Source organism: Brachycentrus maculatus, unplaced genomic scaffold, assembly GCF_059751285.1.
Source record: "Brachycentrus maculatus isolate JH-2025_06_01 unplaced genomic scaffold, ASM5975128v1 h1tg000329l, whole genome shotgun sequence".
NCBI lineage: Eukaryota > Metazoa > Arthropoda > Insecta > Trichoptera > Brachycentridae > Brachycentrus > Brachycentrus maculatus.
The window spans coordinates 30,092-39,268 of record NW_028281078.1 but is presented as its reverse complement, the minus strand read 5'-3'; the positions used below and the strand labels follow the sequence as shown (position 1 = coordinate 39,268).

Here is a 9,177-nt window from a genome sequence, read left to right as displayed (position 1 = left end):
TAAACGCGATAACCTTTACGCTACAGATGTGTTTGATCAATGAATCACAATTTAGTTTAGTAGAGATTTTGTTATACATACGAGTATATGTATGTGTTCACTTATATCGCGCTTTCTATTCAACAATTAATTTTATACAGTGTTGTATTGTATATGGAAGTCGTAAAAAAATGTTATTAAACACGTTTCTTAATTGAAATCAAACGCTCAACATTCAGTATCAGATTTATCTATGGTATAAAGTATTAAAGATAGTCTTTCACTCGTCCAAATCGCACCTATTATTATACATTTGACACACAGAGAAGTCGATCACCTGATTATTTTAGAAATTCATCCTCGTTAGGTTATAATATAAATTCATTCAATTTATTATAACTTTTTTGGTCTATGTGAAGTCTCAACTCGCAAAAATACATATGTTGTACCTACAAATTGTTTTTTTTTCACCATACGAAATAGTATACAAACGAGCTTGATAAGAACAAGTAAAAAATTATTACTAAAGTACATTTTTTATACATAGAACAAGTAGAATCTACTATTTGTTGTTTTGAGAGTTGATTAATACATTGCAGTTAGTTCATATCTGTCATACTAACTTAATATACAGTTATATGTCAAAGTTCTTGTTCTTATAAATTACAATATAACGTCCAATTTGTTTTGTAAAACGTCAAATTTGAAGTGAAAAACCTGTATTGATTTGCAATATGAATGATCATCGAATAACAATATTGTGTATTTTTGTAACTGTAAAATCGATGATAATGTAGAAAAGGAGTGGGATCAAGTAAGAATTTGAGAGTGAATAGTTAAGAGGAAATCAAGGAATGGATGGTATGATGAACAGTTAGGGTTCCAAGGATAGAGAAATGTTCTATATTGACAAAAAGCAGTATATATCAAGACTGTTTCACGATTTTAAAGAATGTAATGTTACATAAAAAAACGACAGTAGGTACTTGATAGACCTTACCGCTTTAATATCTAAGTGGGTGTGATGTTGCGAACATGGTAAAGGTTCAATGGTACGAATCCCACGCACCGGTAGCGATAACTCTTCCTAAATAGGCCGACTTTAGGATCAAATCCGTATTACATTGTACCAACTACATATTTTAGAAGTCAAAGCAATTTTTTTTCACCAACTTGAATACGTATTTAAACCAATACATATTTATGAAGCCACCCAAATATCATTACAATCAAGTGTAAATACTAAATACTAGGTATATTTTTATTAGTATTTTAGTGCCTACCAAAAAGTAGTTAAAATTGGTTTGTGGAGGTTAGGTTAATTATGGTATCAAGTTTTTCCTCGAGGTCAGTACCTATTAACAGTATTTTTTGTTGAGATGTCAAAAACGATTGTTTTTCTTTTTGTGAAAAATAGTAATACCTTTCTAACTTACTAACTTTATGGTTAGTATTTTTATACTTATTACACGATTAATTATCGGCCAAGGCATTAAATCGGAGGGATATACCAATATTGGATTTGTTTTTATTACGTTGCTTTAAAAACGTAATCATATAACATTATAATTACATAATAAATTTATATTTGACACATGCAATTTGGGACTATTTATATTCCGTAAGTCCCCATTTTAAGATTGACAAAAACAACAATTTTTAAATGCACAGGACATAGCTATATATATTTTTGCAACTAAATTATGCATTACTTTTTAATTTAGGGTTATCCACGCGAACTATTTAATTTTAAACCGCATTCTGTCGATAAAAAAACATGTTAATGTAATTCATTAGATAATTATTGTTATTCTACATCATATCACACGATATATCATAGTTCTAATAATACTTTTGATCTATATTTATTAATACTTACAGCACAATAGAATTTTCATTGGAATGCCGTGTCGGACCTTGAAACTTTCGGTTTTCGGAATGGTTAGTTCCGCGTCCACTTTTTCTCAACAGATCAAACATCATCTGACGCCATTCTATTATAATATTAATAAACCCTGACGCCTCCGTGGATACTTGTACAAGTATACACGTTTACTTGTACTGGAATTGAACTGTTCTCAGTTCACAGCTAATGGCAAGGTCTCCAGTCTGCGCTCGACAAGGAGTAATGACAATACACGCGTTGTATTTACATAATATCCCGTACAAAGTATAATGAATACCTCTGGGTATTTGAGAAAGATCCATAAACACCGTTTATCTTGTTTTTAGTGTGGACACATTTTTAAAGTATAAAAAAACTTTTGGGTCATCTTGAGCCATAGTACTATATCGTGGGGTAATTACTAAAACTAGGTAATTTCTAAATCCATTATTTCGAGTTAGTTACTAAAAAAATGTATATATATATATATGTATATATATATATATATATATATATATATATATATATATATATATATATATATATATATATATATATATATATATATATATATATATATATATATATATGTATATATATATATAAGTTTATTTTTTCAAACTGCTTTAAAATTCGACTTAAATTTCCCAACAAAGTTTATTAAAATTTACCTAGTTGTATTTTCTATTAAAAATTGCAAACTCAGAAATGCTTGCAGTCGAGCGTGGTGCGAGTAGAAAATAATTGATACATTTATCTCATAACATACAAATTTGATTTTAACATTTATTTTAATATTTTATCATATTATACATTTCGCGGTCACGGTACTAGCAGATTATTTGCTAATATTGATTAAGTATGATTAATTATTATTATAAAATTCATGCGTATTTAAAAATAACGGAAAAAACCTTTTGTCGTTCTATTTTCATGACTGCGTATTTCAAACATCTGCTCACAGTTCCATATAATATGTTTCATTGAATAGTATTTATTTGCTTCTGAAAACATCGTTTTTTATTATTAAACATGCGCAGGTATGTGTTGTGTTTTTCCTCTGTATCGGTGTGTTTTTCCTCTGAAAATTCTTTGATACTAATACTAAAAATGTCGTAGAATTATTGTTTTTTTTCAGGCACGATGAATAAACAAAACATGTCGATAGAGGACAGATTCGAAATTCGAAGGATCGAATGTATTTAAAACCGCGAATCGTGACAGTAAAATAACGTCTTTAAAAAATCGTGGAAAACCTTACAAATATATTAAATAAGTATATCTATCGCATTTTTTCATTATAATGATGATTTAAATGTGCGAACATTTTGTTTTCTTTTTTAAATATACGTTTTGAAATAAAAATATTTTAAATGTCAAATCTTCGCGATCGTTCGCTCTCCCCCCCCTGCGCCCTTCACGCGTTTTCCGCACTAGCACTCTCGTCATAGTATTTTGCACTAAGGTACCAATCCACATTCAATTCTAAGACAGCATAGTTCAATGTTTGGAACGCAACATGAACTTATAAATTTATTTAAGATTCGGTGGAATAAAAGGGTCCAATTAAAAAATACATTTAAAAAACTGTGATACTTCTTTCGATCCATTCGGAATAATTATAAACCGAGTACATACTGATAATGGTGTTGAATGCATCAAACACGTATCACAATTGAAAAGAAATAATATTATTTTAAAAAGTAAGGTTTATATATATATATATATATATATATATATATATATATATATATATATATATATATATATATAGATTTATATTATCCACTGACACTTCGTGATGGAATTGCATTTTTAATTTATTATTAGATTAAAACCAATATTTTTAGCTTTTCCACTTTTTTATTTGACCAGCGACCGGGTTTCGTCGTTACCGACATCATCAGACTGGTGATGTCGGCAACGACGAAACCCGGTCGCTGGTCAAATAAAAAAGTGGAAAAGCTAAAAATATTGGTTTTAATCTAATAATAAATTATATATATATATATATATATATGTGTATATATATATATATATATATACATGTATATTTTTTTTATATATATACATATATATATATTTATATATATATATATATATATATATATATATATATATATATATATATATATATATATATATATATATATATATATATATATATATATATATATATATATATATATATTTATATATACATTTATATATGCAGTCACCCAGTAAAAGGATGTGTCTTCCAGTGTCAATATTAAAAATATTGCTAAATGAATTATTGAAATAAGGCTTAAATAACACTGGGTCTTTTCCAATATAAACGACCAAGAGGAAAACCATTTTTTATATCGTCACTTTGTGCCGCATACTTATAAAATAATTTACATAATAATACATGTTTACATATTAGCACTAAATTAGTAACTTAATTTTTTCAATTATGAAATTGTCGTTGTAATTGTTCCTTTAAATGTGATCTTGATTCATTTATTTATATTTTATAAATTTTACAAATATTTTATAATGCGTTGACTGACTTTTTTCTGCATAACGCCCTGCCAATGTCAACTTATGTGACGTCATTAAGTTCTCAACACGCGAAATTTTCCCTTTGTTTGAAAATTTGATATATCCGCATTCTGAATGCGTTAACAAAATTCGTTTAGCAAAAAAATATAAAAATATGATAGTCTTTTGTTTTTCCAGTTCTTTTTTTAAATTTAAAAAAAAAATCCATCGTGGAATCTGCGTTCTGTGCAGAAATCACGGCATGTACTGCAGCGGGGCGCCCTCAGTCCTCCGGCCTCCGCCGCCGGTTCAGTAGTCAGCGGTCGGGTCGCCTCGCCGCTTCATCAGTTTGCATCGCCCCACGGTCGTCGCCGGACCAATCGGACGCTTCCAACCGCTTTCCCGCGATATTTGCCATCGAGAGAAAAATAACGAACGTTACAAGCATCCTTATCTTCCTTTCTGCGTCCCTGGTGAATTTTAAATACGTGCAATCAAAATACTCGTGTAATTAAATATTTTATTAACTATATACATTTAAAAAAAACTGTGTTTAATCATCATAAATTATTATAATGGTCGACCGGTTTCGGAGCAAACAGCTCCGTTGACTACAACTTTATACTTTTCAGGTAGATTTTTAAAAATTGTAAAAATTTATTAATTTTTTTTAGAGTATTATAGATTATAGTTACTATAATTTAGAGTACAGTTTAAAGTGGTTATTTTCGTGGACTTTGAGTTTTTGGTTCGAGCGCACACTAACACAACTTGATTCCTATTTTAATAGCTGGCCGCTTTAGCATACAAAAAATTGTATGATATTGAAATATTCGTTTATATAATAAAAATATAAATATTTTTCTCTAAAAAATAAATATTTGCCTTGAAACCAGTCAACAATTATCATAATAATATTATGTAATTTTAGGCATTCTTTAAATAGAATAATAAATTTTTAAGCATTAAAAAATATATTTATTACATTTTGTGAAAAAAAAACACATTTACAATTAGTTTCGATTAAAATTCAAATTGCATTTGTTTAACCTTTAAACTTTGTATAAAGATGTGCGCGAAACGTGAACCATTAGGAAGAAATTTCAATGGCTGTCGTGTCCATCGCAACCTGCTTATACCTACTAAGTGAAATGTTAATTTATGCAAGTGAATTACACTACTTCTAAATTAGCCGTCTCCACGAAACAAAGGACCATGTTTGAACAACAATGGACGTCCGCTTGTGAAAGCAATTAAAGAGAAAACCATAACACGGTGACATTCGTTTGTTTTCTTTTCTAAATATATACTTTTTCCGTGACACGGGGTCGTGTAAGAAAGAATTACCTCTTTTATTATTTCCAATGAGTTACAGCTTGTTGTAGATCAGTGTTTTCCAATTAGTGGTACGGGTGGGGCGAGAATTTGCATCAAGGGAACCAACTGGAATGGAAATATGATAATTTCATTTCATTAATTGATTCGGCAGTACCCCTGTGGTATATCTATCTATTTTCAATTTAAGTTTTACTTAATAAATAACAGCATTTTCTTAAAATCTATTGTGACGTGAATCGATGCATTCCGCATCATTTTCAAACACAGTATTCACCGTCCCATGGACCAAATTTCAGAGTTGTGTCCTTGAGACGGTGAAGGATAAGAGTATTTACCAATTAACATTTAAAAAATGAATCTGTAAACATCTATTACGCAAACGTCACATTAAACTGATTTTCACCATCATTAGAACTGTATTTTTACGGCAATTTATTTATTTTTTAAATTTATTTATCATCCCTACAATAAGTACACACGCGAGTTTTGAGGTCTTTTTTAAAGTGGTACGCAGAAAAAATCATTTGGGAATCATTGTTCTGGATACATCATCTCAATATATACATACGTAAAGTTCCTAGACAATAAAGGCAATATTCAACGAATTACAACTGTATGATAAAACAATCCTTACATATGCATTAAAAATTACTCACATAAATCACAAGAATACCCATCCCAGCCAAATGACTCACGAATCACCAATAACACACTTCAAGAAAACATTCATAGAAAAACAAAATCAAAAACGCTAAAACACATCAAACAAAAATAATCATATACCACGGAAAGTTGAGTAAAGGAAATTACACTTTTTGCAGAAAAAACTTCATAACCTACGTCCATTAAAGATTTTAAATAACGGATTATTTATAATAATTAGTTGGGTTAGTATACAATAGATCGTGTCATTCGGCCACACATGAGTCATAATACACATAACTAGCAAGTGTTGTAAAATGTGCCCTTCTACACGGGAAATCCTTGTGGGAAAACATTTTTGTAAATTTAAAATTAGAAAAGTGTATATGATTAAATAAATAAATAAAATTTAAAAAAAAAACATTTTTAAATCTACATTTTTTAAAAATATTTCTGAGTATATTTGGAACGTTAGAACGTATATGATTCGAGATTCATTATTTTTTTACTATTACTGTTTTGCCTTGTTAGGGCGATTTCGAATTTTTATTTTCCATATGATAAATCTATTATTATGTCGTCGAATTATTACAATACATTGTTCTCAATCGCAACAGTTCATTTGACCCTATCAGTATTATATATTGACCTGTGTTGATAAAAAAGTACCCAGGTCATTTGCCCTGGGATGCTCAGACTTCCATCTTCTTTCGTATAAAAACGATAGATGTTTCATCTCAAGTCGAAACTCTATCATATCGATATATCACCCGTATAGTGAATAATCCAGTGCCTGATAATAAAAATAATAAATAAATGAAATATCTCATACTTGGATCATACAATACGTCTAAATAATATATAATATACAAATGACGGAATATTCATTGTTTATCAATATACCATACATATTATTATGAAGTAAAAAACCAGATAGATTGGAGTAGTCATCAGTCATTTAATAGATGACGATGAAAGGATCATGAGTCAATCATATATGTAGTTTGGCGACCTGAATTTCATAATTAGCATAATTGTATGGATTTATGCAAAATAGAATCATTGCACACATATAATGCGTATGTAGGATAATTTAAAAATAAAAATAAAATGCATTCAGTTTTGGTTTACCATATTTTTCACCAAGCAATCGAAATACCCGGTACGGTAGACAAGCGTATTTACCACTACGCTTCTGGGACACAATTTTAATTGAATAAAATATAAAATCTGTAATTACAATTTACTACTGTATTAATTAAGCATCTACTTTATGAAAATTACAAATTGATGATAATAAGGAAGGCAAAGGAAAAAGTGAGTTTAGGGAAGGAGGTAGAGGAAAAACCTAAGGGATGAGGTTCGATGAACAGTTAGGATTCTAATGATAGATAGTAATGTCTCAGACGTTTCTTAAAAGTATCTGATTATTTATTATCATCTTATACATAATTATAAATTATAGATAACGAGAGAAAGAGTTTTCCCGTGCCGAGGGCACATTTTACAAAGTTTTACACAATTTTCCAGTGAAAACCTGAAATTCAGAGGTCGGGGAACTTTTTAAATTCGATTCGTTAATATTTTGGACTGCCGACAAAGCAATTAGACTCGCGTCGGGTTCAATGTGACTGCAGAATCCGGCGGTAGTGCGTGTGACAAATCGGATGATCAGTGATGAGTGCAGTTTGAGTAGCCACACGACCCGGGTGGATGAACCGGCCGGTGTGGGTGGAGGTGGGGGGCAGGAGGGGCCCCCCGGCGCGCCACCAGCCCATGGGGTGCAATGGAGAGATCTTCTGGAACGACTGCGAGGAGTGCGACTGCGCCTACTGCAACCCGGATTACGTGTGCGTTTGCAGCGACAAGGTGAATACAGTATACTCTTAACTAATCAATCTCACTACTCTCGCTAGCGACGCAGGCAAACCGCGTCGTGCTCTTAAAATGTCTTATACCCATCCCCCATACATTTTTTTACGATTCTTCATCTTCGTCTTATGGTCTGATTTAAAGAGGGCTTAACCTCCTGCAATGTCAATCCATCTCTTTGTGGTCTGCCCGGGAGTCGCCTACCTTGGGATTGACCGTCCAGTGCAATGTGGGGTAGTCTGGATGGTTCCATTATCCTCACATTCTCCGACCTTACGACATCTTCCATCTCGCATATTTCTCTTCCCGGTGTTCCTTATTCTATCTCGTATACTCTTCCTCTAAAACTGTCAAATTCTTTTGTTTTCCATGTGAAAAAAGTAACGATTTTTTTTTAATAAAGCACATAAAAATAGAACCCCACAGCAATCTGTCTTTGCAAACTACATTACTTTCTTCCACATTTATACATCTCTTCATACATACCCACCCATGATTCCGACTCTTGACCAGACCGCTTTCAAGTATTTGATATACATACTTGACCATACCAAGTTTTCATCAAATATTATAAATATCTATGTATATACTGTATAAACTGATTATTTGCGTTTCGGTGAAGGCAATGCCTTTTATATTTCTATATGAATGTGGAATTTCACCAATGCCACAGTTGTTGACGAATTATTTTAATGATATCCGCGTCATCTCATTAATTAATTCACATTGTTTGCAGTTCGTCGTAATAAATATGTAATGTAAATTTATTGTACGAAATAATTACGCGGTAAAAATAACTTCCGATCTCATTGTGATTGTAACGAGAAATTGTGGTGAAATAAACATCATTGTCTCCAAAGTCTACCTACTATAGGGTCCGCCATCTAAAGTTTTTTTTTTCAACTAGTGCTTATTTCGTGAATGGTAACACTTAGCTCATGTCTGATTTGACAGAT

General features: G+C 31.0%; 1 long non-coding RNA gene across 1 annotated transcript; it reads left to right on the top strand.

Moving 5' to 3' along the window:
- Window positions 1-4,677: 4,677 nt before the first annotated feature.
- On the top strand, window positions 4,678-8,300 carry LOC148304123 (uncharacterized). The gene is made up of 2 exons (XR_015838392.1): window positions 4,678-5,001; window positions 7,880-8,300. It is a non-coding gene; the product is annotated as an uncharacterized LOC148304123 (long non-coding RNA).
- Window positions 8,301-9,177: the final 877 nt, after the last annotated feature.